The sequence below is a fragment of the Danio rerio genome, chromosome 23 (assembly GCF_049306965.1).
Source record: "Danio rerio strain Tuebingen ecotype United States chromosome 23, GRCz12tu, whole genome shotgun sequence".
NCBI lineage: Eukaryota > Metazoa > Chordata > Actinopteri > Cypriniformes > Danionidae > Danio > Danio rerio.
In genome coordinates, this window is record NC_133198.1 from 1,105,954 (window position 1) to 1,113,265 (window position 7,312).

Below are 7,312 nucleotides of genomic sequence, written 5' to 3' on the forward strand. Positions count from 1 at the left end.
TAAGTTGACTACTAGTCGATGATTTAATATCAGACGTGTCTTCTATGAAGGACAAAGGCCTCTTATTCATTTTCTTGTCGGCTTAGTCCCTTTATTAATCCGGGGTCACCACAGCGGAATGAACCGACAACTTATCCAGCTAGTTTTAATGCAGCGGATGCCCTTTCAGCCGCAACTCTGGGAAACATCCACACACACACATATTCACACACTCATAGACAATGGACAATTTAGCCTACCCAATTCACCTGTACCTGTAGGGTCTTTGGACTGTGGAGGAAATTGGAGCACCCGGAGAAAACCCACGCGAAGGCAGGGAGAACATGCAAACTCCACACAGAAACGCCAACTGAGCCGAGGTTCAAACCAGCGACCCAGCGACCTTCCTGCTGTGAGGTGACAGCACTACCTACTGCGCCACTGCGTCGCCCCGACAAAGGCCTCTCGATTTTGCTGATTTGAGCACAATAAATCTGATCATGTCTTGATGTTGACTGATTTGATGAGGACAGTAAACTCTGACTCTGCTAGACTAAAGTGTCATCACTGAACAGAAATAATGTCCAGTATAGAAGATAAAGTCCTGCTGCAGTGGAGACAGAATGAATATTGTGTCTGACTCCATCATGAGCTTGGAGGACTGCATCCATACATCTCTGACATGACTCACATCACTGATTAATAAAGTCATCTGGAATGAAGAAGAAAGCCTTCAGCAGGATCCCAGAGTTCATCAAGAGTCTCTGTGTTCATCTTCAACACCTCCTCCTTCATCAGCTCAATAATGTTCATGTCTGGTGACTGGGCTGGTCAATCCTGGAGCAGCTTTGCTTTCAGGATCTTTGATGTGGAGGCTGAAGTATGAGCAGGAGCGCTATCCTGCTGGAGAATTGTCCCTCTCCTGTGGTTTGTAATGTAATGGGCAGCACAGATGTCTTGATACCTCAGGCTGTTGATGTTGATCATCCACTCTGCAGATCTCTCCATACCGAATGAACCCCAAACCATGATTTCTCCTTCACCAAACTTGACTGACTTCTATGAGAATCTTGGTCCATGCTGGTTCCAGTAGGTCTTCTGCAGTATTGGTGATGATTAGGATGCAGATCAACAGAAATCCACCTTCTGACACTTTTACACATCATCAACTAGAAAACCAGTTATCATTTGTTGCCCTTACAACTGATATCCACCACAAGACTTTTGTCAGGTAGTGTACAACAACCCAGATAATAAACCACTTTAAACTATTGTTTTAAATCACTTTAACTAATACTAATTGTTCATAAAAGTAACTTTTTCTGACTTTGCAAGGTTTAAATAATGCAATTCAAACGCAGAAATAACATAATAATAAAAACATGCATCCCAAAATAGGGAAAACGGCTCATTTCTGTATATATATATTTGTGTAGTCCCGCTAACACTTTATTCTGATGGTCTATTTGAGTATTAATAGACTGTCTGCTTAATCTCTGCTGATTCTGCTCCTTCAACAGACATTCAACTGACTAGAAGACACTTTGCAAGTTCATGTCAACTTACACTAACCCCAACCCCAACCCTAATCTAACAGTCTACTTATAATCTAATGACAATTAGCTGTAATGTAACCTAAATTCAACAAACGGACCATCAAAATAAAGTCCCAGACCATGAGAAGACCAACAGAGTCAGACAGAGCTTCGTAAATAAGATCCTGCTCAGCACAGACAGAAATTGTATACAGAAAAGGCAACAGGTAATAAAATGTAATGACTTTCCAGAGAAGCAGACCCGAGAGCAGAGTGTAACCTCAGTGAAGTGTTTTAAGGTCAACTCGTCACGCAACAGGAATCCTCGCGCTGTGATGTTAACGTATGATAATTACTGGTTGCATGCAGTGTTTAACTCGCGCCTCTAGCAAAACTGTAGGGTGTAGTGTTTACAGTGTCATGTTAACATACTCTGTAGCGTATAGCAAAAAAAAAACAGCTATTACAGGCGTTCACACTGTAAATCACAGAGTTAATCGCTGGAACATTTTGAGTTTACTAGCGCATAATATACACAATAGATGCAAAATCACTACAGTTTTGCTTCAAAATAGCGGACGTTGATTTTGTTGAGGGGTTGGGGCAATAACTTATTAGAAAATAACTTATTAGAAATATTAAATATATTTATTTTAGAGTGACAAACAAAACAAAACTGAAAAGAATAGAGCAAAAGAGAAAGGAGTGAATATAATTTATAATATAACAGTTATAAATAATAATGGTGTCATCCTCATATTTTCACAAATACCCAATTGACATTTATTAATTTATTTACTTAAACAGAAGTATAGTAATCTCCTTGTTGGTTTATAAAATAAACCATAATGGTCTATTTTCAGAGATTGTCATGTCAGAGTGAAACTGTCATGTCAGACCGTTAAAATGTCAGCTTGTTCAGGTTTAACACTAACTAAAAACATAACCTTCCATTTTCTTTTGCCTTAAAGGGACAGTTTAACCCAAACATGACAATTTACTCACTATATACCCTCCCTTAAGTGGTTATAAACCTTTATGAGTTTTTTTTTTCTGTTAGACACAAAAGAATATATATTTTTGAAAACCGGTAACCATTGACTTCCATTGCAGGAAAAACAAGTAACATGTAAGTCAATGGTTGCTGGTTTTCAGCTTTCTACAAAATATTTGCATTACTTTATTCTGATGGTCACATTTAGTTGATTTTAAGTTACATTGCAACTACATGCCAACTATTTTTTTAGCATTTAGAGTCTGTAAGGTTAGGGCTAGGGTTAGTCCACATATACTTGCAAAGTCTCTTATAGTCAGTGTAATGTCACCCAAAGTGACAATTTACTAATTATTTACTCTACCCCAAGTGGATATAATCCTTTATGGGTTTTTATTTCTTTTGTCCAACACAAAAGAAGATATCTTTGAAGTAAGCTGAAAACAGGTAACCATTGACTTCTATAGTATTTGTTTTTCTTACTATGGAAGTCAATGGTTACCGGTTTTCAGCTTTCTTCAAAATATTAGCATCACTTTATTCTGATGGTCACATTTAGTTGATTTTAAGTTACATTGCAACTACATGACAACTTTTTTCAGCATTTAGAGTCTGTAAGGTTGGGGTTAGGGATAGGGTTAGTCCACATATACCACAGGTGTCAAACTCAGTTCCAAAAGGGCCGCAGCTCTGCACAGTTTAGTTCCAACCCTAATTAAACACACCTGATCAAACTAATTGAGTCCTTCAGGCTTGTTTCAAACCTACAGGTAAGTGTGTTGGAGCAGGGTTGGAACTAAACTGTGCAGAGCTTCGGCCCTTTTTCAACCAAAGATGACAATTTACTCACTATTTACTCTCCCTCAAGTGGTTATAAACCTTTATGGGTATTTATTTCTTTTGTCCAACACAAAAGAAGATATCTTTGAAGAAATCTGAAAACCGGTAACCATTGACTTCTATAGCATTTGTTTTTCTTACTATGGAAGTCAATGGTTACCGGTTTTTAGCTTTCTTCAAATTATTGGCATCACTTTATATTGATGGTCCCTTTAACACATTCAGTTGAACTTAAGGTACATTTCAACTACATGACAACTATATTTTAGCATTTAGAGTCTTTAAGGTGAAGGTTAGAGCAATGGTAAGTCCACATATACTTGCAAAGTTTCTTATAGTCAGTGTAATGTCACCCAAACATGACAATTTACTCACTATTTACTCTCCCTCAAGTCGTTACAAACCTTTATGGGTTTTTCTTTCTTTTGTTCAACACAAAATATGATATTTTGAAAACCGGTAACCATTGAGTTCTATAGCATTTGTTTTTCCTGCTATGGAAGTCAGGGGGTACTGGTTTTCAGCTTTCTACAAAATATTATGCATCACTTTATTCTGATGGTCCCTTTAACACATTTAGTTGATTTTAAGTTACATTGCAACTACATGACAACTATTTTTTAGCATTTAGAGTCTGTAAGGTTAGGGTTAGGGCTATGGTAAGTCCACATATACTTGCAAAGGTTCTTATAGTCAGTTTAATGTCACCTATACATGACAATTTACTCACTATTTACTCTTCCTCAAGTGGATATAAACCTTTATGGGTTTTTCTTTCATCAATTCCACACACAGAAGAAGGAAAGCTAAAAACCAATAACCATTGACCTCTATAATGTTTGTTTTGTCCTACAGTGGAAGTCAATGGTTACCAGTTTTCAGCTTTCTTCAAAATATTGCAATCACTTTATTTTGATGGTCCCTTTAACACATTTAGTTGATTTTTAAGGTACGCACCATTTTAAGTTACATTGCAACTACATGCCTATTGTATCTACATTTGTGTGTGTGTGTGTGTGTGTGTGTGTGTGTGTTTGTGTGTGTGTGTGTGTGTGTATATATACATACATACATATATATATATATATATATATATATATATATATATATATATATATATATATATATATATATATATATATCACACTGTGTGTCCAAAACAAAACTGGAGATGAGGCGTTGATTCAATTTCAGTCAAATACTATTAAAGTTAATTAAATTACTATCAATGGGGTCAAGTTGAAAAATTTGGACATTCTCAGACGGTATGAATTCTTAATCCACTATCGAATGGCAAATCCACTAGAGGGCGCTGTTTATATTTTATGAGTCTGAAATATGCTACTTAGGGTGCGTTTTGTTGTACGTTTCAGATGACCAATCCTCTAGAGGGCGCTGTCTACATTTTGACATATGCGAAATATGTTATTTAGGGTACATTTTGAAGATTGCAGATGACATATCCACTACAGGGCAGTGTCATTTTACTAAATTAATAATTAATAATTACTTAATTACTAAATAATTAATAATTACTAAATTAATCTTGATTGTTCATCAATAATATGCCCGCTGTAAATATCATTAGTGTGAAATGCAACAAAGGTTGCTGTCATAGCACTACCTTGAAGCTTTTTTTTTTTATCCCTCAATGAGCCTGTGTTGCAGCATTGTTCAACCAGAGACACTGAGGAGGAAATCACAGCAGTTGTCTGCAGTTATAGTTACAGTAAAATGCGCTTCACGTTTCTAATGTTTTCTCACACCTCCAGTGGCACAAAATATAAATAAAAAGTGAAAGAAAAGAAAAAACTACAGCAGGCAAAGCATGCATTATTCATCTTATATGCTGAGAGACGAGGGTGAGGCCGACCACATGCTTCTCTGATATCACAGATCCTGACAGAATTTGACTTCACACAGAGATTAGGTAAGATTATCTAAGATTGTGAGTATAATAACTCTGAAAGATCTTTTGCATTTGTCATATTCATCAGTCTGAACTAGTCAGATAGCTGTCGGCAATGGCAAACATCAAAACTAACGAGCAAAGAAATTAGCTTTATAAATGAAAAGATACAGCAAGTGTTTTTATTCTGAGACGTACATTGCATTTGCAACCAAATACTTTATTTATCTGCTGCCACATTGCTCATAAAAGTAATAAAAGCACTGACACAACTTTTAACATCCACGTCAAGAAATACGAGTAATTTATACAGTAGTATAATATAGTGTTTTTGAACCATACTACTGTATTATACTGTATAGTAATACAACAATTACGACAGTTTGTTAATGAATGCTGCAGCATACTGTAGTATCAGCTATAGTGAACTGTAATTAATACTTTATACTGTAAAATATGTACAGTTAAAAGCAGAACATATACAGTACCATGCATAAGTTTAGCATAACCATTTATTTAAAAATGCCTGATGGTTAATGATACTAAACGTTTACTCTTTTAGGTCCGTCAGGATTACCTAAACGATTTACATTTGCTTAATGCCAGAATAATAAGATATTTTTTATTCATTTCTAGACAGTCAAAAGTTTACACACATTTCCTTGGTATTTTTTTGCTTTGCTTTTAAGCTGTATAACTACAGTCAAATGTTTTGGGTCTCCTTCAACAAGCTTCTCACAATAGTTTGCAGGAATTTTGGCACATTCCTCCTGACAGAATTGCTGTAACTGATTCAGATTTGTAGGCTGTCTTGCTCGCACAAGCTTTTTCAGCTCTGCCCACACATTCTCTATAGGCTTTTATAGGATATCCCTCCTGCAGCAATTTTCCATTCATCTTCAATCATTTCGGCTAGAATAAAAGCAGTTTTGATTTTTTTAAACACCATTTTAAGGTCAAAATTATTAGCCCCTTTAAGCTATATATATTTTTTGTAAGTTTACAGAGCAAACCATCATTGTACAATAACTTGCCTAATTACCCTAACCTGCCTAGTTACCCTAATTAACCTAGTAAAGCCTTTAAATGTCCCTTTAAGCTGTATAGAAGTGTCTTGAAGAATATAGTATATTATTTACTGTCATCATGGCAAAGAGAAAATAATTACGTTTTTAGAGATGAGTTATTGAAACTGTTATAATCAGAAATGTGCTAAAAAATATCTTCTCTCTGTTAAACAGAAACTGGGGGAAAAAATAAACAGGGGGCTTAAGCAAGTGATTTCTATATCACGACGACACTTTAAGTTCTGCTTGGTGTACTTACACCGACATCTGCTGGTCTTGAAGGTGAAGTGCTGAATGAGACCTGATCTAATAAACATTCTTACCATCAAAGATCTATCTATCTATCTATCTATCTATCTATCTATCTATCTATCTATCTATCTATCTATATATATATATATATATATATATATATATATATATATATATATATATATATATATATATATATATATACACCTGGTTTTGTGGTCCTTGGGTCACATACGTTTGTTATAGAGGTAAAGTTGGTTTTATATTGGCACATTGGTTCATTTAGCAGTCTCTATATTGTTTACCATGTTACTTTGAATATTGGATCAGAATTAGCACGCAAGTATGACTTCTAAACAACATTAACACTGTCTAATTGAGTGTGAACAATGCTGTACTTTGATAGTAATTTGCAGCTAATATGATTTCCCTATTTAGAATTTGCAAACAATACTTTTCTGACCTTGTAATATTAAGGAGAATGTCTCAATATCCCAATATTTATATGCAGGGTTATCCGCTCGTGCTCTGCTTATCAATGTGTGCAAAGCGGAAGAAATAGTGCCTTTCCTGCACAATTACTCGCCAAACACTTCATGTTCTTATTTCCACACTGGTGATAAACAATCATCTTCGTGATAAACAGTTATTACATTCACCACGTGTATACTTAAAAAAAAACATCTAATACTAATATCACTTAATGTATAAAAGTGAGTAACGGAGTTGTTTTGAT

At 35.3% G+C, this 7,312-nt stretch overlaps 1 protein-coding gene across 1 annotated transcript in view; it reads right to left on the reverse strand.

Annotated features, from left to right (window-relative positions):
• Nucleotides 1-7,312, reverse strand: part of cdh26.1 (cadherin 26, tandem duplicate 1) — a 56,912-nt gene that overhangs the window by 49,352 nt on the left and 248 nt on the right. The window lies entirely within an intron of this gene.